At 51.1% G+C, this 25,280-nt stretch overlaps 1 protein-coding gene across 5 annotated transcripts in view; it reads left to right on the plus strand.

The window, feature by feature from the left end:
- Positions 1-1,104: 1,104 nt before the first annotated feature.
- The window catches only part of RALY (RALY heterogeneous nuclear ribonucleoprotein), a 115,274-nt gene continuing 91,098 nt past the window's right edge, over positions 1,105-25,280 (plus strand). Inside the window, exon 1 of one of the 5 annotated variants that reach the window (XM_083873075.1) lies at positions 1,105-1,299. The gene's annotated coding sequence lies outside the window, so the exon portion shown is untranslated. The other 4 variants (XM_083873076.1, XM_083873078.1, XM_083873077.1 and 1 more) reach the window with 4 other exon arrangements.

Below are 25,280 nucleotides of genomic sequence, written 5' to 3' on the forward strand. Positions count from 1 at the left end.
GGGGCTTTGCCTCGATTGTCAATTAATAATTTGTGCTGTGGCACTATCCCAGGCATGTAACAGGAATAAATTTCTTCACTGAAAGGGTTGCCCAGCCCTGGCACAGCTGCCCGGGGCACTGGGGGGAGTCACCATCCCTGCAGGGATTTAAAAAGCTGTGAGGATGTGGCCCTTGGGGACATAGGTTAGTGGTGGACTTGGCAGTGCTGGGATAATGGTTGGACTGATGGTGATTCTGATTCACGCCTCTGTGATGGGTCGCTCCTGCTGGTGAGCTCTTGCCCTTCCCTAACACGCTGTTGAGAGCAGCTGCATAAAATTATTTGCATTGATGTGACCTGAACAGCGCTGCCGAGAGCTGGGCGCACACGGCGGGAGCCGGAGGGACCCTTGTGCCAGCTGCGAGCGAGGCCGTCCCCGCTCAGCCCCGCTGTGCCCGTCCCTCTGGAGCCGGGGCTCGGCCCGGCCTTCCGCGCCTTCAGGCGGTGACGAAATGCTGGACGTTCGCTTCGCTCAGAAATCCTTTTCCCAGGAGAACCGTTTTCTTCCCGGTGAGTGCCAGGCGGACACAGAATGGAGCAGCCGAGCTGAGCACTGCGCTGCTACCGAGAGCCCCCGGGGCGGAGCGGCCGGGCGGGAGCTCCGGGTGGAGCCGCGGCTCCGCTCCGCGCTCGGCGGGGACGCCGCGGGTGCCAACTTCGGCTCCGGCGAACCGGGTGTAGGCAAAGAGCGAGCGGTGCCGGTGCGAGCGCTGGGAGCGGCTGCTCTGCAGTTCCCGTGGCGCGCTGCGGGGCCGGGACCCTCCCAACACCGGGACCCCAACACCGAGACCCCGAGCACAGCCCGGCCCCGGCGCGGCCGCCCCGCCGCTGCCTCACGGGGACCCGCGCCCGGAGCAGCCCCGCGCGCCCGGCCCCGCCCGCGCCCGCCCCGCTCTGGACTCTTCCACCGCACGGACAGCGGAGCGGGAGGGGGCGGGCGGTGCGGGCCGAGCGGTGCTGCCCTGGGCCGAGTCCCGGCGGCGCGGCCGTGCCCGGCAAAGCCCCGTGAGGGCGGACCGGTGAGGGCCCCGCCGCGGCAGCGGAGAGAGCGGGCGGCGGGCGGCGGGGTGAGCTGTCCGCGGTGCGCGGGTCCCCCCCGGCGCGGAGCCGTGGTACGGTCGGCGGGAAGGAGCCGCGGCGCGGGGCGGTGCGCGGCACTGAGCCGGCGGCTCCCGCGGGCGAGGCGGGACGGGCCGGGCCCTCCGTCCGCACGGCACCGACCTGCCCGGCACCGACCTGCCCGGCACCGACCTGCCCGGTACCGACCTGCCCGGTGAGTGCTGCCGCCCCTTCCCCCGGCTGCTGCGCGGGGCCGCTCCCGCCATCCGGAGCGCGCGGTCCGTGATGGCAGCGCGGGTCCCCCTGCCAGCGACTTAGTGCCGCTTTATTATTTCTTTCCTCACCGGTTTTCTTGCGTGTGGTTCGGTTTTTCCGCCCCCGATGCACGTTTTCCCCGTTTAACGGGAGCGGAGATGCCGGTGCCCGCGGGATGGGGAGCAGGTGCCGGGTGGCTCCGGCCCCGCCACCGGCGATGGCCCCGGGCTGAGCCCGCCGCGGGTCCCGGGCGCTGGGGAGGGATGTCCGCGGTGTGACCGCGGGATCGCGGGGTGCTCTGTGCCTCCTGCAAGCCGGAGATGCTCGGTGGCTCTGCCAGCGCCGTCTCGGGCAGCCGGGAGCGGCTTCGTGGCGAGAAAAGAGGCGGAATATCGGGCCCGGCGGCTGAGCCGCGCCGCTCCCGCCGCTCCGTGCCGAGCCCCGCGGTGCCGGAGCTGCTCTGCCGCGGTTCTGTTGGGGCTGGTGGTTTCTGTCGGGAGTTGCATTTAGGAATAGGTTCCCCAGGGAAGTGGCGGAGTCACCATCCTTGAGAATGTTAAAAATGAGCAGATGTGGCACTCGGCCGTACGGTTTTAGTGGGCGCAGGGGGACTCGGTCAGAGGTTGGGACGTGATCGTTTTGGAGGTCTTTTTCCAACCTTAGTGATTCTGTTGATTTGAGAGGATGTGTAAAACTCCTGGTCTTGCTCCAGAGCAGCTTGGTGAGTGTGAAGCAGTGAGATCTGGCCGTGCCTCGGGAAGGGTGTCCGGTCCCTCTTCAGGCGGCCCGGGCTGGGACACGGACTGCGGGATGGACAGCGGGGAGGAGGTGCACCTCTGTTTTCCTGGCCTGCTCCTGACAGGCAAGAGCCCACCTGCAGGAGCGACCCCTCGCAGTTGTGTTTGCTGCAGTGCTTCAGCACAGAATCCCAGAATTAGGTTGGAAAAGCCCGCTAAGATCGAGTCCAGCCGTTAACCCAGCACTGCCAAACCACCACTAAACCATGTCTCCAAGTGCTACTTCTACACCTCTTTTAAATGCCTGCAGGGATGGTGACTCCAGCACTTCTGAGTGTAATTCTCCCGTGGTTTTGGCGTGGGGAAGGGCTGGGAACCAGCCCGTGCTGGTCGTGGCTCCGGGGCCTCCCCACACTCCGGCTGCCGCTCGGGCTTTTGAGGAGACTGAAGTCAGTGGCATCACGGCTGGCTTGAGCTGACTGTCAAGGCCGGGAGAAAAGACCCTCTTATTTCATTTTGAGGAAATTGTTGTTGTCTATCCCGCACCAGTAAATCCCGAGTGATGCCCGGTGCCGGCTGGGCAGGGAGGGGCCGGGTGGGCTCTGCTACCGGCTCCTCCCGGGGCAGCACAAGCCCTGGGCCTTTGCCCTGGACTCAGCGCCCTGGCCGGACTGTTTTCCTTGGCTGTGTCATTCGCCAAGGGGGCCGGGCTGTGTCACGGCACCTCCGGATTGTCCCCGCGGTGCCGAGGGCTGAGCCCCTCCACAGGTGCCTCCACTCTCGGTCTCCCTTTGGCAGCTCAGTGGCAGACGGTGCTTTCCCTTTCATTTTGCCCTTTTATTCTGCCGTTTGTTGAGATTTGGGCTCTTTGCACGATTCTAAAGGACAGGGAAGGAGGCTGGCTTTAAGTGAGCTCCTGGGTGAGGGGGCTGCACGGATGGGTGGGAAGGGAAGGGAAAGGAAGCGAAGGGAAGGACTGCTGTTGCCGGAGCAGAACCTCAGCTCGGTGACCCTGTAGCACCTTGGTGGGCCGCCTGCTCTGGCTGACAGCTTGTCCCGAGGTTTATTGTTCCTGGGAGCCTTTCTGTGACTCGCTCTCGGCCGCCTGTGAAAGCTTCCTTGGCGAGGGGCGGGTGTTCAGACACTACTCCAGCTCTCCCAGCCGGGGAGGAGCGCTGCTGGTAGACTCTGCCAGGCTGGTACTGGAGATGGGTTTCAGGGGAACGGCAGAGCAGAAAGAGGTGTGTCTCTTAAGAACCGCTTTCTTTAGAAATGGCTCATAATAGGCAGCGAGTTTGGGGAGGATGTTTTATTTAGGGATTGAAAAGAGAGGATTAAAGCTCTTGACAGAGAACAGTTTATGTGGAATAAGTGATGGGACTTGATCATTCAGAAAAAGACTCTAATGTGTTCCCATCACCGAGACAGCTTGCAGCTCTCCTTGTCCCAAATCATTCGATAAAAGCAACAAAACTCCTTTTGATTTGAGTTCTTTGCTGGTAGCTGCAGAAGGAGTTTTCAGACCTAGCAGTAAATTTGTATCTGCTCAAAGAAAACGGCCTGTGGGTATAAAAATCTGTGATATGCTAAAGGTACTGCGGACTTACCCAAGGTGTTAATTACAGACATTGGAATAGCTGTGTCTGTCTTGGAGAATTGCAGCTTTTTCTTCCTTGCTCCCTCCCATCATGTTACTGCACAGGGCTTTGCTCCTGGATTTGCAGAAGCACAAAGTCACTGCTCGTAAAATTACTGAAATAAAAAAGATTTGTGCAGGGGAGAAGAAACAGGAATCAAATTTTAGGCTCAAATTGTGATTCCAAAACAAGTTGCTCATTCTTCTCACAGCTTGAGGTTTGTGATGGGAAGGTTGAAGATGCCCAGCAAGAAAAATAGGCTAGGGGAAAAAAAATCTGGAATAAGCTGAACAGAGTGAAATTCAGAATAAATTGTCATCAGAGAGTGTTTATAAACCTGCTGGAGAAAAGAGAGGGAGTAACCATTCGGATCAATAACAAGTTCTTTTTTATAACTGTAGAGCTTTAATCATGTAGTTTAAAAAAATAATCCTAAATGTGTGCATTTTATACCTGTGCTGGTAGCTGGGGCTAAATCTGCAGAGCTCATGCTGATCTGGGTAATCTGAATCAAGCTGAATAGTAAAGAGGCTCTTAGGAGGATCTGAAAGCCAGGAGGCATTTTTCAAACCTGAGTTATGTCACTTTTTTTAGAGGTGCCTCAGGCAATTGCATTTTAAGAAGACAAAGCTTTTGTTTTCAAGCTGGCCTAGAAAAATGCCAAGGATGAATCCAAAGTAAAGGCTTTCAGAAGTTGTCATCTGTGATTAAGTTGATGTTGCTGTTTTGCACAGAAGGCCGCTGCCTTCCCCGGTGTGCCGAGAGCTGGGGCTATTTTTATTTTTGCCACCAGTCCTGGTGTATCTGTTTAATTCCAGTGAATAATAGTGCCCAGGGGTCTCACCTGAAAGTGTGTATTTAATGAGAAGGTCGGGTGTCTGCCAGCTCCCTCTCCAATAGAAAATTCATTGTAGGCGCATTATAAAAGGCAGAAGGGATTGACTTAGATGGGTGTTCTGCAGAATTCACATCTGTCTGTGTCTAGTTTAGTATTTGAGATGTTGGAAATACCGAAGCCAAGGCTTCGAACCATGAGCAGGGGCTGTTTCCTTTCACAGAGACCAGGCTGCATACACGCAGTCAATCCAAAGCTTTTCTTGGGGCTTCTCATGTTACTTGCAGCCTAAAACAATCAGAAAGAGTATCCTGCTGTTGCCAGGCTCTGGGCAAATAAGAGGAGCTGCTGCTGCGGAGCCCGAGCTGAGGGAATATTGTGCAGGATGTAACAGATGATGCTGGAGCATGGATGTGGGAAAGTCTGCTGCTTGCAATCTGGAGTGCTGTGAGCTCCCAGTGAGATGCTCCTTGTTAGAGGAAGGTGAAATCCTGCGAGTATTGTAATGACTTCTTGTTCTTAAATAAAACGAGAGTAAGTTTTGTCTGAAAACCTGTCTGAAGGCAGCTCTGGCTGCAGGAGCAGTGCCAGGGCTGCCTCACCTGGGCAGGACCTGTCCCTGGAGCACCCCTAGCCCTGGGAGCAGCTGCTTCCTCAGCCCTGGCTCTGGATAGCCAGGGAAGGGCTATAAGGGCAGCCTGAGTCATCATTTTGGCTCTTGTCTAACACCCAAACAATGCTGTTTGTCCTGCTGGCCGGGGACTCTTGGATTGTGCAGCACACAGAGATGTGGGACTGGATGGATCCTCTTCAGGGGCACCTCTGAGCTGCAGCTTCTGGAGCAGCAGCATCCTGCAGTTCTCACCTTGGCACCTCACAGTCCTAATATCTTATCATTTTTTTTAAAGCAAGCATTGAGAATGTATTGCAAACGTGTAGAGCAAGTGGTGCTGGTGATGTGAGACAGGGCTTGGCCTTGCCTTTGCAGGGAAGGTCCCCAGCTGCTTTCAGCGTTTCTGGGCTTTTCCTTCCCCTCTGCTGCCGGAGCTGCCCGGCAAGATGTGCCCGGCAGGATGCCCAGCTCTGTTCCAGGAGCATCCCTGCACCTGCAGCAGAGTATTTCCTTTACTGAACTTCCACAGGCTTTCCCAGTGATGTTGCACAACTGTTTCTGGGTTTTTTTTTTTTTGTTTGTTTCTTTTCCTTTTTTTTTTTCATTTGTTCTAAAAGATCTGGTTTTAAAATAGAAAACACAGTGCCAGGTTGCTAGGGTTTGTTTCTACCAAGAGTAAGGTAAATAGATGGGCACCTCTGGGCTGTGTCTGTATGAATTCAGTGACTCCCAGGTGGTATCTGCAGCATCACCTCCATGTGGGGATGGTACCAAACAAAAGGAGCTGAGGAGTGCCAGGCTTTATCTGATGCTTTTGCAAGCAGCTTGCATTTCAACAAATACAGCGCACTGGGAATGAATGTGAACTCATTTTCGGGTTGCTACTGCAGGCAGAATAAGAATGGCCAGGTTAAATGTGTGAGCAGGAGTAATAACTGAGACAGTGCAGCTCCGGCTCCTGCTGTGTCCCACCTTCCCTGGAGGGAGAACATCCTTTCCCTGGGGCTCTGCCTGCTGGCACTTAAACGGGAGAAAATTTCTGCAAGAGAAGGTGTGGAGGAAAAGGTGGCAGTGGGAACTCGTTGTGGAACCATTGTTCATTTTAATGTGAATGAATTCCTGAGTTCAGGATAGGCTGGCAAAAGTCCCGGGGTGGACAGGGGAAGTGGTTGCAGGTCTCCCCCACCAAAGCTCTTGATGTCTTTGTTAGTCTAAATCTTGTGCTGCCCTTCTGTCTTTAGCAAACTTTCTTTTGGAAACCTGTCTCTTTGTGAGAGAAGTTGTTCCTTTGGCAGGATGTGGGGAGTGCTGGCTCTGCTGGGTCTGCACAGGGCAGCTGCTGCTGTGCCTGGTGTGTCACTGGCATCTGTGTCAGTGCCCTCGGTGCTCGTGGGTGCCTCTCACGTGGCCTTCAGTGACATCCTCCACTTGCCAGGACTTCAGGGTGACTATTCTGGCCTGGGATGTGGCCCCTGTGTAGAAGACTGCAGGTGGCTGGTGCTCAAACATAATTGTAGGTTTTTTGGTTGTTTTTTTTTTTTTTTTTTTTTTCATCTAGAAAAATCTCAGTGGTTGCTGTGGGACAGACCTTGCAGAGCTGATGGTGCTGTCTGGCCTGGGCTGTGCTCCTGCTGAGGGGCAGCACTGGAGGGGTTTGGTGGTTCAGCAGCTCCTGGTTCCTGTCCCTGGAGCTGTGTCTGCTGTAAAGCAGGTATTTTTGTTGGTGCTGCAGCAATCTGCAATGCTTGGAGCTCTTACAGCTCCCGAAGCTCTTGGAGCTGGTAAAACCTGTAAGCACTGCAGAAATCCTCCTGAGCTCTTCTAGTAATTTAAACTTTTTGTATTTATTTATAATTTTTAACTTCTGCTCCAAAGAGTACAGCTCTTATGTTCACACATTTCAACAGGCCAGTAAAACCTCACCTCTCTCTGAGAGAATCCCAGGATGGGCTGGGTTGGATGGGACCATGAAGCCCATCCAGTGCCACCCTGCCATGGGCAGGGACACCTTCCACTATTCCAGGCTGCTCCAAGCCCCAATGTCTAACCTGGCCTTGGGCACTGCCAGGGATCCAGGGGCAGCCACAGCTGCTCTGGGCACCCTGTGCCAGAGCCCCACTGCCCTCACACGGAACAATTCCTGCCCAGTATCCCACCTAACCCTGCCCTCTGGCAGTGGGAAGCTATTCCCTGTGTCCTGTCCCTCTATCCCTTGTCCAAAGTCAAGGAACTGGCTCTGAAATTTCAGTTTAAGATGAAAAATCCTTGGTGCAGCTCAGGCCCTGCAGCCAATGTCCATCCTGTGCCTCTGGTGGCTCCTGGGCACCCTCAGGGCAGAGGTGAGGGTGAGGAAAAGCATCCCTTGGCAGTTCCCCTGGCAGGAGCCCTGTGCAGGTAATGCTGTGGGGCATCTCCAGCACTGGGGGAGTGGCTGCTGCACATCAAAGGTGGAGTTTGTGTGTTTTCCTGTTAAGAGGAGCCGAGTGCTTCCCTGCAGCTGGGCTCCCCAGCCATTTGACTGCGGCATAAACAGCATTTCCAGGGAGGCCGCGGGAATAAGGCCGAGTTTGCTGATACCTCCTGTGAGCACAGCCACACCTCGTGGCAGGAGAGAGGCAGGGAGGGCTTAGATGATTTAATTAAAGTTGTTGTGAGAATGAAATTAAATTTGATCTCTCGCCCTGCTTATATTAGGAGGGTGCGAGCGGGGCCTTTCTGAACTGAGCCATTCCTTCTGTTTGCCTTGCAAAAAAACAATTTCTCTGTCAGCTTTTAGCCTGGCTCCTGAACCCCAATTGCTTGTTTATCTTCAGCAGCTCCCCAAATCACTTTGAAGATGGGCTTAAACATTGATCATCTCTTACAGTCCTTCATCTTCGTTCTGCCAGCAGACATTAGGAAAGATATTTTAAATTACCTCTTCCCCCCAAATAAACAGGCTGTGTTTATGGGCCGGGAGAATTAAAGCCCTTTCAGCCAAAGTATAAATCAGCTGCTCCCATGTTTTTGCCCAGTTCTCCTGGATTCATCTTCCAGGCCAGTTTGCAAAAGCAGCAGGGATTCCAGGAGAGATAAAAGCCAAAGTGCAACTAAATTTGGAGGCAGAATCTAGCAGTGTTTGGTTTGGGGAGCAGGATCCTGTTTAAAAATGGCTTTTTATCCCTTTATTGAAGCAGTGGGATCTTTGCTCTTGCTGCTCCCTACGGAAGGGCTGGGGGGCTCCATGGGGTGATGCTGTTTAAACAATGGGATGCAGAGGTGAGGTGATGCCTGACTCTGGCAGCTCCTGGCCTGGAAGTTTGGAAAAGAAACTTTTGATCCTTTCCTTTGCCATTTGAGCACTGACATCTGGAGAAAAAAAGCACTTGCTAACAACAGAACATTTATTCTGTGTCAAACAGGCAGCAGACAGCAGAGGTGGTTAATTCAGCATGGAAAAGCCCAGAGCTACAGCTGAACAGGCAGGAAGGTTTAATCAATCATTTGGAGCAGGTTTCTGATGCTCCTTTATGCAGACACAGTTTTTTGTGGTGTTATTGTTAACACTTTATTGGTAACACGTCACACCAGCCTCTCTCCCAAGCAGAGCTGGAAGGGAGCAGATTATTTAGATGTACAATCACTTTATTCCTGGTGTATGTCCCAAATACTGCTGAGATGAGGCCCTGGAGTGCTTGGGCTGAGGAGTTTGGCTCAGTGAAGGGGGATGCAGCAGCCTGAGCTATGTGTGGGTTTGTGATCCAGGCTGCATTCATTGCTTTTATTATCATTTATCATATCACAGAGTCACAGGCTGGTTTGGGTTGGAAGGGGCCTTAAGGGTCATCTCATTTCAACCTCCTTCTGCAGTTCAGTTTGCAGATTCCATATCCCCATCCCTTTCTGTGTGCTAATGCTCTCTGCCTATGCAACTCCTCATTTGCAGGAGGGGGAAAAACAGTGTGACCTCAGAGTTAATAGATTTTTAGCCTTATATGTAGCATAAACATCTATATTTTATAGTTTGTTGTGAGGCATTGGTGCAGGGGATTCTGGCTCAGCGAGTCAGAGGCTTTTACCCACTCAGTGATGTGAGTAATTTATGGCTTGTCCCAAGTCTGCGCAGCTGGGTTGCTGAACTACAGCATGTTGGGGAGTAAATATTGCATGTTTACACAAAGCCTTTTCTCTCCAAGTCCCCAAAAAGAGGATGAACCACATTAACAGGCTGCTCAGGCTGGGTAGGAGCCATATCCCGGGGCAAAATGCAGTTGGGCAAAGCAGCCCAACAATCTTAAAAATACAGTGAATTTTAAACTCTTTCCTGGGTTGTAACAGGAGGGGAGCATTCCTGAGCATCTCCACAACCTGCAGTGATGTGAGAGAGAAGGCTTTGTGCAGTGATGGCAAACAGCCTTTAGATCCACTGAGTTTTTGTTAAAAGAAAGTGTTTTTGGAAGCTGCTGCCTTTGGAAGTAGATGCCCTCAGCACGTGCTGGAATTGTTTTCCTTGTTAATACCAAAGAGGCTGGTGCTGCTGAGGTGCAGGGAACCAGGACTGTCAGTGGCTGCTTTATAAATTGCTAGGTTAAATCAAGAAATAAGTTTAGATTTTACTTTTTTTTTTTTTTTCCCTACTGTGAAGCTTGTCAACTTGTCCTGAGCAAGAGGAATTTCCAGCAAATAGACCAGCTGATAAAATTGATGCAAACAAATTAATTTATTTTATTAGACATATGAAATACATCTGGAAGGGACTCACAAGGATTGAGTCCAACTCCTGGACACTCCCAACTATCCCCCCCTGTGTCTGAGAGCATTGTCCAGGTATCCCTTGAGCTCTGGCAGGCTTGGTGCTGTGATCGCTTCCTTGAATTCTTGTTCGTCCCTCGAATTTTGCTTGCTCAAAGTTACCTAGTGAGAGTAAAGGCAGCCAGGAGGTCTGGATAAGGCTTCCCACCCTCTAGAGTTGCTTTTTGTTCCCACCTCGAAGAAAAAAAATAACTAAATCTGTGAGATCTGCAGGCTTTGGTAGCCAGTGCTGACACTTGCCCCTGCAGCAGGGTGGTATCTGGAGCTCTGGGCTTGGTGAGGAGCAGTCGTGGCTCTGGCGTTGATGCTCTAAATATATAACAGGTAGGAGGGCATGTGACTTGGCCTGACCTTGGGCAGCAGCAGGGCTGGGAAGGAAGCCAAATCTCAGCTCCCAGTCCCTGCTTTGTGAGGTTTCTGTGCTGCTGTGGCCTCCCCCAGATCCCCAGCCCAGCCCCAGTACTGCTGCTCCTGGCCATTCCAGTCCCATTCCTAGGGCTTTGCCCTGTCACAGCTGATTTTCTCAGAGGGTCTGGACTCTGAGGAGTGCCTGGCATGTGGGATTTCACTCTGAACTCTGGGGAATGCCTGGCATGTGGGATTTCACTCATAGCAGCCATTTCTGATGGGCTTAGCAGTGGGTTGAGGAGCTGGCCCAGCTCTGAGCACCCTCCTTGGCAAATCTGCCCGCAGCACCTGTTTCCTGTTGCTGCACCCACTGATTTTCCTGTCTTTTTTGTCTCAGGGTTAAACTCTGTGAGGGAACAGACACCTGAAATTACAGAATCACTGGGACTGGAAAAGACCTCTAAGACCATTGAGTGTAACTGTTAACCCAGCGCTGTGTTTGCCACTGACCCACATCCCCAGGTGCCACATCCACGTGGCTTTTGAACACTTCCAGTGACTGTGCCACTTCCCTGGGCAGCATGTCCCAATGCCTGACTGCTCTTTCAGTGAAGAGATTTTCCCTAATATCCAATCTAAACTTCCCCTGGCACAGCTTCAGGCTGTTTCATTCTGTTGGTTGTTCTCCGGGAGAAGAGCCTGACCCCAACCTGTCCTGAGGGACTTGGGCTTTGTCAGGTCAACCTGGGTGCTGCAGGAGTGTGCAGCTTATTTCAGGTGAAGAGGTTTTACAGCAGTGCTGTGGTTGTGCCCTGATTCAGCAGCCCCAGGGCTCTGTCCCTGTGTTGGTGCCATTAATGATCCCGTGAGGATCCTCAGGGGATGGATGTCAATCCTTCACACTCCTGCCCAAGGTTACAGGGCTGTCAGTCCTGGGAACAAAAGCTGTGTCCCAGTCTTGAAAATCATAGAATCCTGCAATGATTTGGGTTGGAGGGCCCTCAATGATCATCCCATTCCACCTCCTGCTATGAATAGGGACACCTTCCACTAGATCAGCTTGCTCCAGTCCCTGTCCAGCCTGGCCTTGGACACTTTCAGGGATGGGCAATCCTGGGAAGTGTATTTAAACAAAAAAAGATGGACGTGCTGCTCCCGAGTTTGCATCTGAATCCTGGTGCAGCACTCCTGTGCACAGCTGCCTTTTGTTCCTGCAATTCCCAGGCAAAGCAGGTGGTGTTTTAATTTTTTTCTGCATTAAAAAAAAATATAATCTGTGGCGTGCTGTGCGAGGCTACTCACATCTGTGCACTCTATGTAGGTCAGATGTGTAGTTGCTTCTTTACGAAGACTAAACTTGACAGCGTTTCCTCGCTGCAGCCAGCGAGGGAGGATCACAAAATTCACATGCTGTCTCCATGAGAAATGTCCTTAGGGAAGACCCTACAGGGGCTGTGTGTGCAGGTGGAGTTTGTTGCCTTCCTGGCGTGCTCCAGGTTTGTGACAATGAGCTTTATTGATGAAAGGTTTATCGGAGCCGTGTATCCAGGCTTGACTCAGTGTCATATCAGATTAGCCTTGCAGCTGGAAATGCTAAATGCTTCCCTGCCCTTCTTCCAGCAGCTGCCTCTTGCTCTGCTCCCACTAAAAAGCCTGTTCCCTAATCTCTGCAGCCCATGTTTCTCTTGCTGTGTTTCTTCACATGCAAATGCCTCTCCCTCCCCTTTCATCCCCCCCAGCCAATCCTGTTCTGGGATTCCTTGACCTCTTCTGACTCTGACAGTGGGGGAGGAGAAAATAAGTTGGAAATAGGCAACCTGTCATGCCCAGGAGCAAGTTAGGGACCTGATCTAACACCTTTTAGAGCAGTTGAGAGTCTCCCCTTGCTCGTGGACACAGCCTCAGATCCAGGTGTGTTTGTCTTGTGGGCGATGCTTGACCAGGATGAAAGTAACAGGGATCAAGGACACTGTTCCTGCTGATCTGCCACTCGTCAGGGTCCTCTGATGTCTTCAGTCTGATCCCATCCCATGAAACAGGAGACCTAAACCAGTCTCGCTGGTTTGTACATGTTGGGAGTTTCTTCTGTCCTCAGTCCTGAGGTTCTGTGGGTGATGTAGGAACTTCCTTTCTCACAAAAGGGGCTTTTTTGGAGGGAGAATTTGAAAACAGGACCCTGAACATCCATTAGAAACAGGTAAACACAGGACCTAAGGCTCATTTGAATCTGAAGAGGGAACTGGCTTTGCTGCTCACATTACTTTTCCTTAGCTGAGATGACCTTGGAAGTGGCCACAATTGGGGCAGTGGCAGGGGACACCACCCTCATCAGAGCAGATGGAGATGGATATGTGCATGTCCTTATGCAACGTAGTGCAGGGTGGAAGATATTTCCAGTACTAAAATGGTTCTGTCTGCTCCACAAGTCTTACCAAGAAACATTTGAGCTGAAAGAAGAGCTCCACCTGCCACCTCCTCCTCTGAACATGACCAGCATCTGCCACAAAGGAAGGATTCAGCAAAGGAAGGATTGTTACAGGTGCTAACAGCTTTCCAGGAGACTCCAGATGGGATGGGAAGTTGTGTCCTGAAGCAGCTGGATGAGCACCCAGGAGCTCAGGACAGTGGCAATGAGCAGTTCCTGGTGACTGGAACAGTAAATTGGGATGGGTGGTTGTAACTGCTCCATGGATTTGGGAGCATTTGCTCTTGGGTTGGAATGGGCTTCCAGTGTGAGGAAATGGACTCTGGAATTCCTGGAGTCACACAAAATTTCATGGAAATGAGCAGTGTTGGAACACTTGAAGAGAAATTGGAATAATTGAAAATTGCTTGTCCTACTCTACAAGAATTCCAGCTGCAGTCCTGATTCTCAGTGTGTAAATGAGTGTGAGAACATCCCAGAGCAGCTCTCTGCTGCAGAGAGCACCTTGCTAATTGCTCTGCTGCTGTGTTCAGCCACAGATTCAGGGATGAGACGTTTCCCATGGCTGCTCCTTCCCTTCCTCCTAAATAAGCTGAAGAGCACCTTGTTAGGGAAGCTCCAGAGTGCAACCAATCTCTTAAACTCCTGCTGATCAACTGAAACTAAGAGGGAACTAATGAAATCCCTATTACCGCAACACATTTGTTTTGACCTTTAAAAGGAAAATGTGCTGGTGAGTCAGGAGTCCCACCAGGAAATCTGGGCTTGTTTTGGGCAGGAGATGGAGTGGGGACCGTGGGGATTTAAAGTGGAGGCAGAGAGCAGAGCTGGGGGTGAATTTGCTGTGCTCTGGGTTCTGGTGAGCTCACAAGTGGAGTCCCCTCAGCTTTTGGGGGTCTCTCAGCTGTTCTGGTTGTGAAGCAAACAGAGATACTCGAGTATTCTGCAGTTTTCACCTGACTTGATTTTAAAAGCAGTGTGTAAACTCCTTATTTTTAGAGATGAAAAAAGGGAGGGAGGAAGGATCCTGTGCCACTTTCTGCATTGACAGCAGAAGTGAAATGACTGCTTTGGCCAAAACAATGAATCTCAAACGTTTTCATGGCAGAAAGTCCTTCTGAGAAAGGTTTGGGGGAAGTTTGTGTCTCAAGGGGAGTGAGCCTGGCTGAGTGTCCCAGCAGCTCATCAGGGCCTTTGTTAATTTGGTGTAAATACAGGTGGGAGAAGATGGGCTAGGGCTGAGTTCACTGCTTTGAGGAGGTTTTACTCCTGAAAGTTCAGAGGTGAAGAGGATTTTGCATTCACCAGGACCTCTATCCATAGAAAAGTGGCCTTGGGAAGGACTGACTTCAGCTGTTGGGGCTGGCTTTCTCCTGGAAAAGACCTTGCAGGTCTCAGTTGCCAAGTACAGCAAAGCTCAGGTGTTTGGAAGGCACAGACACTTTGGGGGGATCTCTGCTTGGCTCTGGTGTCTCCTGGGCCCTTCCCTGGCTCCAGAGCTCCAGGGGAGCACATGCAGGCAGTTCCATACTGTTACCAGTGCTGTGGTGGTGCTGGACACGAGCTGTGGGGGTGGTGGGCACCATCCTGCCCTGAGGATGCCAAGAGCCAGAGGGGCTCTCCCTGCACAGGGCCTGGGCACAGCTGCTCCCGTGGTGCCAGGGAGGTGATGTTGGTATGACAGCTGGAGCCAGCAGCTCTGCATTCTTGGCATTTTGGGGTGGGTTTGCTTCCAGAACCAGGCTGCTTCTCCCATCAGCCTGCTTTTCTCCCTCCTTAGAACTGGAATGGAATCAGTCCTCTGCCTGAGCTGTTGGAATGATTTTTTTGACAGCCAAGTGTGACGACTCAGGAGGAGCAACAAGGGCCACAGAAGTCCTGGGATTGTCAGAAGTCTGCCAAACTGTGTCCCTGACCCTGGACCACCCTGTGTGCCTCCAGTCCTTCTCTAAGAGGAATTTATTAACCTTCTGCATTTTCTGTCTGGCTGCTCCTTGTGCAAGGCAGGGAACTGAGGTGGAACTGCCCCTGGGGCTGCCTTTGGGCTGGATTCCACACCTGCCTGTCTAGAGAGCTTTTCTGTAGGGAGCCTCTCCACATGGAGCTCTGTCCATCCCTGCTGCTGATTCAGTAGCAAACCACCCTGGTCAGAGTCCAGGAGGCACTTCAGGGTCTCCAGCACTCCACTGAGGCTGTCTCCATTAACTTGTAGTGTTAAAAAGGTGTATGAGTCTCTGGACTCACTTGGGAAGTGCTGCCTGTTCCTCTGCTGCCACCAAGGCTGTGCTTTGATTTGCCTTCATGCACACATGGGTTATTTTGATCTTAAATCACCTGGGAATGCCACAGGAGCTGGGAATCCTGCATCCTCTGCTCGTTCCAGTTTATTAAAATCCCCCATCCATAAACAATAACTCTTCAAAGCTGTGTTCTGCAGGAGCTGCAGTGCTGGGTCATGTATAAAACATGACCCTGCCAAAACCAGCCTGCTCCTCTGGGAGCAGCTCAGATCTGGCCATCCTTGAAATAATGTTCAAAACAAGGTGTCTCCTGATTGTTCAGCAGAGCCTGGGACTCCTTTAAATAAAAATGTGACACTGGATTTTGTCAATAGGATCTGATTTGTCCCTTGGAATGGGAATTATTTCCTGACTGATGTCAGCAGTGCCTCTGGGATGGTGGGATTTAGCTGCAGATTAGCATGAGTTACTTGGTTTAAAGGAGGGCAGAAAACATGCCAGCCCAAGCAAATTGACCAAACTTTACATATTTCTGTGTTGCAGGGGCAGTGGGAGCTCCAGCAGCCCAGGCTGGAGTTGTCAGTCAGTGCTGGTGGCCGTGTGTGGCACGCTGTCCCCACTTTCTGTGCCCCTTTTTGGGAAGAGATGTGCAGATTTCCTGGTGACTGAGTGGTGGGAACTGGGGAGGGCTCAGGAGTCAGGTGTGAATCACTGTCCCTGGATATGTCTAAAAAAGACTGGACAGGGCACTCAGTGCCATGGGTTATTTGATGAGGACGTGTTGGGTCATAGGTTGGACTTGATCTCAAAGGTCTTCTCCAAGTTTCATTCTATGATCCTATGAGACTTGAGCAGGAGCCCTGCACATCTGGACTGTCCCATCACAACTGCACATTTCCCTTGGGTGGAACTGCAGTTATTTCGAGTTGGTGATCTTGGTTGCACAACCAGCTAAAATGTTGAACCAAACCCCATTCCTGTTTGTGGTGTTCACTGAGTAAAATATCTTTCAGTAAATTTTTGCTGTCCATATATACATCTTCTATTCTTGGTGGATTTTTGTTATCCTTTTCTGTCCCAAGACAAGTATCCCCAAATGAGTGGTCTCATGTTTTCAAATTCTGTATTTTTTTGAGTGTTGCACTTTTGTTTCCTCTCTGACTTTTGCTGCCTGGCCTCCTCCAGGGATGTTGTTTTCCAGATTTATTCTGCAAGATTTATTCTTACAGCTATTTCAGCAGGATGGCCAGCAGCAGGCATAGGGGGAAAAAACCTCAAAAACCTCAGGATTCTCATGTTGCTTGACCTTGGGAGTCCCAAGTCTCAGGAACTCAATAATAAATACTGCCAAACCTTGGAAGGTGGTGGGAGCTGGTGACCTTGTGCTTGTTTAGAGAGACCTGTGCTGCAATTTCAGGTTCCTGATGGTTCTCTTTAAAATGCCTCTTTAAAATGTGCTACACCTCTGCATCTGATGGAGGTATGGGAGTTTTCTCTTATTATTTTTTAAATTATATTCTGATTTAGGCCCCAAAAGCCAGTGAAATCCTTGAGGTTCCTTAAGGCTCCCCTGTTATGAGTGTTTGTAATTCCTGCGTGCTCATTGACCATTGCAGCAATGAACTTGGAAAGGCAGCACAGGGAAGTGTTTATGGTAGATACTTAAAAAAATCCTAACTAGAGTTTGAGGAGCCTTGGGGTGTTGCAGGGGATAAATCCTCAGCCTTTGGTCTCTGTAGGACCAACGAGTGTCTGTGCTTCCTTGTGAAGTCTTTTCACACTTCATGGGCATTCTCATATCTCTGCTTCCAGTTTAATTCCACTGTGTGCTGTCTGTGAGAGAATTCCAGGGTGATTTGGGCTGGAAGAGACCCTAAACCCCATCCAGTCCCACCCCTGCCATGGGCAGGGACACCTTCCACTGTCCCAGGCTGCTCCAATCTCTGTCCAGCCTGGCCTTGGACACTTCCAGGGATTCAGGGGCAGCCACAGCTGCTCTGGGCACCCTGTGCCAGGGCCTCCCCACCCTCACAGGGAAGAATTTCTTCTCCATATCCCATCTAATCCTGCCCTCTGGCAGTGGGAGTCATTCCCTGTGTCCTGTCCCTCCATCCCTTGTCCAAAGTCCCATCTCAGCTCTCTTGGAGCCCCTTTAGGCATTGGAAGGGCATCTCAGATACTCATGTTTGAAGATGTCCTGAGTTATCACCTCTATCTCTCTGCCAGTCCAGTTTGTCTTCAACTTGCCAAGTTCTTGATTTTTATGGTGGCATCTCTTGGGAGACAGAATGAGGTATTTTCTTGTATCAGGAAGATTTTATTCACTCTGCAGCTTTTCCATGCCAGAACACTTCTGCAGCTGATGAGCTGAGGTTGGCTTGCTGATATTCTGGTCCAAGTTGGGAGTAATTCTGGTTTCACTACAGCTGTTTTGATGCACAGTAATAGAGGAATGGAGCTCTGTGATAAATGAGGCTTTGACAAGGCAGGAGTGTTGGCAGACAGCACATCTGGACCACACAGATCAAAAGAAACCTCTTTGTCCTCATGAAGCAAACTTAGATTTTATTATTCCTGAAAAAAAAATAAAATCATGTTTCTCCTGTTGTGTTGTGCAGACTTGTCCAAAGGTTTCCCTGCAGTGATTTAGGCTGTGTCTTTCAGGGAACGGGACACAGACCTTGGGGTGCTCCCTGTGCCCTCAGCCTGGGAGGTTTGTCACCTCAGTGGGTTGTAGGGGGCTGACCCCAGCACAGGGACCTCACAGTGGGGGTGTGCCTGGGCTATGAGTCAGCTCTTCCCAGGGATTGTGCAGGATCAGTCGTGCTGCTCCAGGAGCTGTTTGTCACTGTGGTGCTCCATGATCTCCTCTCCAATGGGCTCATCCTGCTGCAGTTGGACCACCACAGCCAAAGGCACTTCCTGGGCTTTTATTTCCAGGATTGTCTAATTCCTTGGTTTGTATACACTGCAAGTGTCTGTGAGTCCCTCTGCTCCAAAGCTATTGAAGCCTTTGGGGAGTCTCTCCCTAGTTCACTAGTTCTTGAGTGGGATTCCAGCTGTTCATGGAAAATCTGAGCATCTTCTGCCAGGCCAGGGCAGACAGGCCCCGTGTCCCGGCACAGGCATTCCCTGTGGGAAGCCTCATCCCCAGCATTCCTGGGAAAGGCAGCACAAACCAGGCCAGTTGGGTTTGACATATTCTGTGTTTTTCAGGAGCTTTCCCTTCCCCTGGGCACCTTGGATGTTTGCCATAGTGAGGAGGGCCACCCTCAGTGCCAGCAGCTTTCTGATGGCAGAGTGTCTGGAATGTGAAATCCAGGAGTTAAATCTCCCCACACTGAGGCACTTCTGCTCCCCATCCAGAGTAGCTCTGCTCACAGCCCTGTCCCTTCTGCTCCTCCTCATGTGTAATGCTGAAAATCCAGAGCTATTTTTGCATCTTCAATTAATTAAGGAAGGATGGTTGATTATTTTCTAAATACCATCTTTAGGAAGCAGAGACTTCAGTGAAACTTCATTTCCCTGGCTGCCTTTGTCCTGTGGTTGATAATTATTTTTAAACTGCCCGTCATGTTGTGAGCAGGGTTGTTGTAGAGTTTTTTTTGCAGTTGTCAAAATGTCAATTCTAATGAAAATCTCCACAGACATGCCATACCTAAGTGATTTAAGCCTTTAGGCTAAACAGGCTGCTGGTAAAATGCTGCTCATTTTTTAGATGAGTCAGAAAGGTTTGTGTATGTCTTTTTTTTTAATATCTTTTTGTTTGGTTGGAATGTCTTCATCAAAATTGGTTGTTGAAGGGTTTGTTTTTTTTTTTTTTTTTTTCTCTTTTTAAAGGCTAAGCAGCTGCCTGTCAGCTCACCCCAGAGCTGCTTGGAATTCAGCATCTTACACAGCAGTCACATTTGGGAAAAGGGAAGTTCCTGTGTAATAACAATAATTGAAAATTAATAGTAGATTAAATTAATACATAATTAGAAAACACTAATGCTCCCTGTGAACAAAGTCTGATTCCTACAGGAGCCTTATGAACTGAAGAGGGAAAGTGTATGATGCTTTCCCTGGGCCCTGTCTATTCCAGCCTGCAGATCATTAAAGCAATTATAATTTCACAGAGGTTTGATCTGGAATTGATTTCTTTGTGATAATTCAATTTGGAGCCGTGCTTCCTCCGGGGGAGCAAAGGACAGAAGATGAAGTGTGTAATTCCTGAGCCGTGTCCTCAGGCCTGGGGAGGGTGGAACCCACCCAGGGAGGGACCAGGATGGAGCCTGGGACCTCTCAGAGCTTAATTAGGAGATCATCAGGAGCAGTTTCCTTTGTGTGCACAGGGATGGATGGGGGGGGGTTTGGGTGCCTTTAGCTGGGCCAGGGAGGGTCAGGCTGGAAATCAGGGCAAGGTTCTTCCCCCAGAGGGTGCTGGCACTGCCCAGGCTCCCCAGGGAATGGGCACGGCCCCGAGGCTGCCAGAGCTCCAGGAGCCTTTGGACAGCTCTGCCAGGGATGCCCAGGGTGGGGTTGTTGGGGTGTCTGTGCAGGGACAGGGGCTGGGCTGGGTGATCCTGTGGGTCCCTCCCAGCTCAGGACATTCCCTGATTCCCTGATACTTGTGGGAGTGTGTCCCTAGAACCTTTGCCCATCTGTTTCACAGCCTGTGGTGAAAAATTCTTGAGGGTGTTCTACCAGAGGAGCCCGACTTGGTGTTTCCAGCCTGTCAGCTGGTCTGGATTCATCCTGGTCACTACAAAGCCTCCAGAGCCTTGGCTGTAGCCAGTAAAAGCAGGGCCTTTGGTCCTGGTGATCATGGAATCCTGGAATGGTTTGGGCTGGAAAGGACCATAAAGCCCATCCTGTGCCACTCCTGCCATGGGCAGGGACACCTTCCACTGTCCCAGGCTGCTCCAAGCCCTGTCCAGCCTGGCCTTGGACACTTCCAGGGATCCAGGGGCAGCCACAGCTGCTCTGGGCAACCTGTGCCAGGGGCTCCCAGGGAATAATTCCCTCCAATATCCCATCCAACCCTGCCCTGGTCCTGCCATCCTCTGCCCAGGGAGGAGCTGTGGGGATGCAGGAATGTGCTGTCCTGATGTTTCACTCACATTTGCTGCTGCCAGGCTCTGAGGGGCTTGTGAAGGCTCTTTTTCAGTAGCCAGCCCTGGGGGTTATGATAAAACAGAGAGAGATGAGGAGGAGGGAGAGAGGGAAGAAAAAGCACAGGACAGCACAATAGGCAGAGGCAAAGCAAATCCAAGGCAGCAGGGAAAATTGGGACCTCATGAAAAATAATGATAAAGTTTGCTAAGCAGCTGCTGAGCTCCATCCCTCCCCTCCCAATTAGGCTGCATTAGTGGTTTGTGGGAAGCACCACAGCCTGCTGAAACTAATAGAGGCAGAAAGAGCTATTCCTTGGTGAATTTGCTTTCTTCTTGGCCCAACACAACACTTAACTTTTATTTTTGTAGCTTTGTGCACAAACCCCCTCCATTTCCCTAATCTCTGAGGCTGTGTGTTTGGGAATCCTGGAGGAATAGCTACTGGGGCTGGGGTTTTGTTCCAAATTCTGTTTGTGTGAGTTGTGACTTCAGCTGCGCCTCTGTTCCAGGGCTTAAAAAAAAAAAAAAAAAAAAACAAACCAAAAAAAAACCAAACCAACAAAAAACCCAATAAATAGAACCTGTTCAGAAAGGAAAGAAATTGAGAGACTTTTAGCTTTAATTGCATTCATTAGGCTTGGTTATTATAAAAAGGGGATGTTAAGGAAAGATGAATTTTAAAAAATCCATTATTTCAATCAAAGGTAGGCAGAAAGAGTTCATGGCTGATTCCATAACACTTCTAAGCAGCAAATGCTTATTCACTGAGTGCATTTATTTTGATCTATCTTATCTCTTTATTTAGTGAGGGGGGCAAAATGCCGTCTTAGCCCTGCAGTTATACCTTGGACTGGTTTGGGTTGGAGGGAACTTGGAGCTGATCCCATCCCACTCCCTGCCATGGGCAGGGACACCTCCCACTGTCCCAGGCTGCTCCAAGCCCTGTCCAGCCTGGCCTGGGGCACAGCCAGGGGCCACATCCCAGTGCTTTTCCGTGGGCTGGGTGCTGCTGCTGGGGGGAGCTGGGCTTTCCCCACTGCAGCTGCTGGGGGGACACAAGATGTTTCCAGTCTTAGGGTGATCTGGGGAGCCCTAAGCAGGGATCTCAGGCCCCAAGCCCTGGAATTAGGGGTTGTCACTGCTCCAGTTGCTGGAGGAAGGGATGTGACACCTCATGAGGCTCTGTGATTCTCCACAGCTCCATAAGGGTGCAGCCAGGCTGGGTCAGGCTCTGCTCCCAGGAATGAGTGACAGGACCAGGGGAGATGCCCTCAAGCTGTATCAGAGAAGATTTGGGTTGGATCTGAGGGAAAATTTCTTCCCTGAACAGGTTGTCAAGCACTGAACAGCTGCCTAGGGCAGTGGTGGAGTCACCATCCTTGGAGAGATTTAAAATCCAGCTGGATGTGGCACTTGGGGACATGGTTTAGTGTGGCCTTGGCAGTGCTGGGATGTGGTTGGACCTGATGATCTTAGGAGATCTTTTCCACCCTAAATCACTCAATGATCCTTTAGGGCTGTGACACCTCCTCGTTATGATCCTGCTTGGGATGTCCCAGTCATGATGAGCCGGAGCTGCAGTGAGGAATTTGGGGCTGAATGGCCTCTAATATAGAGGGAACCTTTTAAGTCACCTCTCCTGGGTTCCTCTGAAGGCATCTCCCACAGAGCAGTGCCCTGAGCTGCTGCTGGTGCCAGATGTGATGAGCAGCCCTCCACTGCTACCTGTGGAGAGCTTCTGGAACTGAGGATTTGTCTGTAAGAAATTCTAAATGCTTCAGGATGTGACATCTTGACAAGAACATCTGACAGACTCAAAGTAGTGCTCACAGAATAAAAACAAATTTGGAGAATTTGGTGTTTTCCACTTCACTGAGGGGGTGTGCAGTGCCATTCACATAGCTGGGGATGTCAATAAAGTGACACATAAAACGGCGTTGCTTTGTTGCTTATTTTGTTGCTTTGAAATACTGGTTAAAAAAAATCAAACTTTTTTTTTTTGCATTCACATTTCTCATTCTAAAAGAACCCCTCAAACTGTACATTTTTTTTCAGGGAAGGTTTTGTTGAGGATTCTTTCATTTTTGTAAAACCCCAGGTGCTGAGGTTGCTGCTCACGTGGGTGCTGTGGCTTGGGTTTTCTCTGATCTGCATTTTTCATTCTTACACTGAAAAGGGACAGAGCAGGATTATTTCTTTCACAGAATCCCAGACTGGTTTGAGTTAGAAGGGACTAAAAGCTCATCCATTCCCACCCCCTCCATGGGCAGGGACACTTCCACTATCCCAACTTGCTCCAAGCCCTGTTCAGCCTGGCCTTTCTTTCTGCAGATTAAATGTGTCCAGAAAAGGAATTTTGGTAAACTGCAGGTGCACTGCTGGAGTTAATGTGGTACCTGGGCAGTGGTAGCTCTGTGGCTGCCCCTGCTTGGGCACAAAGTTATTAAACATTAAGTTTAATAAGTTACTAATAACACCAAGTTATTGAACTTTGTGTCCTGAGCAGGTTCCATGTGGAGCAGGTGGGTTGGCAGGAGGACAGGGGTGTCTGGGCATTTTTTCCCCTAAACCAGCAGTGGACACACAGAGGCTGTTCCTGGCAGTGCTGGGCTGCAAACACCAGGCTGCTCTCTCCTCCTGGGCTCTGCTGTTGTCACCCCCAGGAAGGATGAAAATGCATCCCAAAGGGTCACTCCTACTCTGACAGCTCATTTTTCACCTGGCACCAAGATGAATCTGTGTGATAACAACCTCCAATATAGTGGAAAAACGTTGCTTAAAGCAGCTGGGTCAAATTGAGCTAATTGGCTGTGACCTCACTAATTCAAGACCCCAATTAATTCAGTGTGTTTTGAGGGTTGAGCTTTGCTGCTCTCCAGTGCACAGCCCAGCTCTGGGTTGTGTAGAAGCTTCTGGATACTGGGCAAGGACTTTGGGACCAAAATGAGTGATGCTTTGTACCTGGAGCTGCCTCCTGTGGCTGAGGAGTGACTCCATCAAACCTGCTCTTTCATGGAAGGCAAAGTGTTGGTGACTATCTGAAGTGAATATTTTGGGAGGCTGTTTGCTCAGAAGTTGGATCCTGGCACTCCCAGCAGACATTAATTGGGACTGGACCTTCTCCAGTTCAGCAATGGAATGAGCACAAGGCTGCTCCAAATTGTCTTGAGCTATTCCAGATGTTTCACCCTAGAAAGTGGCTGTGAAAAGAAGCCATTGTTGCTTACAGGTTCTGATTCTGCAGAGGGATTCTTTGCGAGGACCAGTTCCTTGTAGGTGGAATCCCCAGACTTCTCATGGAAATTCTTGCTTGGAGGCACCACAGCCGCAATACCCCAGGAGCTGCAGCTGAATGTCACCTGAGCCATGTGCACAGAGGTTCTTTCCAGTGCTCCCTTCAAGCCCTGTTGGGCACATGGCTCCAAACCCTTCCCTACAGTGCTGCCCCAGCACATGGAGTCAGCTGGGAGGAATTTGTCCTTTACTGCTGCAGCCACAGGATTTGTTTCTTGCCTGCTTTGTGTGCAGGGGTGGAGCTGCATCTGTGGGTTGGATTAAAACAAGATATTGTGCTGCTGGAGTCAAGGTTTGAATTGGGTTCCTTCACCATTTGGTAAAATGAGAGATCAGTTTGGTTTGGGAGAGATCCCCAGGGGGGGCCCCATCCCAGCATCTGGGCAGGGAGGGGTGATGCTCCTGGCTGTGTGTTCCTGAATCCCACTCTTGCCTTGCTCTGACCCCCTGTTAAGGCACAGTGTGACTTTCTTTAGGGGATCTGAAGTGCTGAGCTGTTCTTAAAGATGAAGAGAATTGGGAGATTGTAATTTTAAGAGCTGGATCCTGGTTGGCTGGGTGTGAGGCAGCTGAGTTTATGGGATTTGGGGTAGGTGAGGGCAGCAGCTCCAGGACCTTGCAGGGATGCTCTGCCTGGCACCAGCACTGAGCTGGGAGAGAATAAGGAGCTGTGTTTTTTGGAGCTGAGATCTCAGCCTGTGCTCTGATAATCACAGAATTATGGAATATCTTGGGCTGGAGGGACCCACAGGATCATCCAGCCCAGCCCCTTTCCCTGCACAGACACCCCAACAACCCCACCCTGGGCATCCCTGGCAGAGCTGTCCAAAGGCTTCTGGAGCTTTGGCAGCCTCGGGGCCGTGCCCATTCCCTGGGGAGCCTGGCAGTGCCAGCACCCTCTGGGGGAAGAACCTTGCCCTGATATCCAGCCTGACCCTCCCCTGGCACAGCTCCAGTCATTCCCTAGGTCCTGTCCCTGTCACAGAAAAGAAATTGGTGCCTGCCCCTCCATTGCCCTGTGGGAGGATGTTGAAGAAAGATAAAGGGAAAGTCTGCCTCACTTTCCCTCTGCCCACAGAGCTGTCCTCTTGGACCAGTCTGGATCAGTGGGATCAAACCTCTCAGCACAGCCCTGTGTCCTTGGGAAGGGGTTGCTTTAGAGGCTGCTTAGAGCAGCAGTGTCCCCCTGGGATGCTGCACATGATGCTGCAGTGAGCCAGTGCCTCTGTGCTCTGCCCCTGCACACTCAGCTCCCTCCTTTCCCCCTGCCAGGCTCCTCTGCCCTCCAGATCTTCTGTTTCTGTCCTTGCTCCTCAGTGGGCACTTCCATCTGCAGCCAGGGAGGTGCCATTGCCCATCCCAGGATCTTGTTGGGTACCAGTCCCTCCGTGGTTCAGCATTGCCTTGGTACCTGGTAGTGATCAGCCTGAGCCCTACTGGAACCTTTTCCTGGTGTGCCAGGGGCCCTGCAGGCTCCTGGTGTGAGGGAATTGCTCATCTGCACAGCTTGATCTCTGGCCTGGTGGAGAAATGCCCACTGGAGGCTGCTGAGCTGGAGTGAGAAGGGCACAGATGCAGAGGGCACTGCTGCAGCCTCTGCATCACTGATGAGACAGGCTAGGATCACAGGGAGTTTGAGCTGGACTGGAAAAAAAACCCAGGTTTCCACTGCTCTACTGCAGATCTTAATGAGACATTACAGCCACAGTCTGGATGAGAAGGAAGTGGAATATTGGATGATCCTTAGGGCTTAGGGCAAATTGAGCAGCATTTTTCCCATGAGAGAGGTGAGGTGGAAAGCATCATTCCTACAAATGGGAAGAAATCAGGGAAATTTCCAGGTGTTGGGAAGCTGAGGGTGTCTCTGTGAACCTCTCTGAGAGATGTTAAGCCTCTGTCTGCTCTTTCC

Source organism: Zosterops lateralis (genome assembly GCF_965231275.1).
Source record: "Zosterops lateralis genome assembly, chromosome: 16".
Lineage (NCBI taxonomy): Eukaryota > Metazoa > Chordata > Aves > Passeriformes > Zosteropidae > Zosterops > Zosterops lateralis.